We start from the raw sequence: 610 nt of genomic DNA on the forward strand, positions 1-610 counted from the left end.
ATAATAATCTTATTTTACATTTTAATTATTTTTGTTTATAAAATAGTTTTTGTTGGTTTAGTCAAATACTATAATAATCTAAAAGAAAATTTATTAATTACCAAATCTGTCACTAATTTTTATTTTGTTAAGCAAGTTAGCTCATATTTTATTTGCTAAAAATTTAGACAAATCAATATTATTGTTAATTAACAAAGATATGAAAAATTTTAAGAATTTTTTAAATTTTTTATATTATTCTACATAAACGACTAATTTAATGTTTGAATTGATTTGTTTATGAAATAAAATTTTTAGCATTGATTTGATAATTAAAATTTATTAAAAACTAATTTGACTATTTCTCTTTCTCTCAATTTTAAAATTATGTATTTTTTCTAAATAATAATATACAAAAAAATATTAACAAATATCAGTCTTCTAATTAAATAATAGTGGATTGAAATATATTTTTGTATGTAGAGCAATAACAAGGAGATAACAACACAAAATTATCATATTTAACTTAACATTTATAATCTTATATATGTAACATCTATCATTATATATTTATCATATCTAAAATTATCTATTTATTTCAATAATAATTAAGAAATAAAAAATAAATACA

The 610-nt window shown here is 15.6% G+C and overlaps 1 long non-coding RNA gene across 1 annotated transcript in view; it reads left to right on the forward strand.

The window, feature by feature from the left end:
- The window catches only part of LOC110270859, a 17886-nt gene continuing 17389 nt past the window's right edge, over window positions 114–610 (forward strand). Inside the window, exon 1 of the long non-coding RNA XR_002360541.1 lies at window positions 114–126. This is a non-coding gene — a long non-coding RNA (uncharacterized LOC110270859). The remainder of the gene's footprint in view (window positions 127–610) is intronic.

Source organism: Arachis ipaensis, chromosome B04, assembly GCF_000816755.2.
Source record: "Arachis ipaensis cultivar K30076 chromosome B04, Araip1.1, whole genome shotgun sequence".
NCBI lineage: Eukaryota > Viridiplantae > Streptophyta > Magnoliopsida > Fabales > Fabaceae > Arachis > Arachis ipaensis.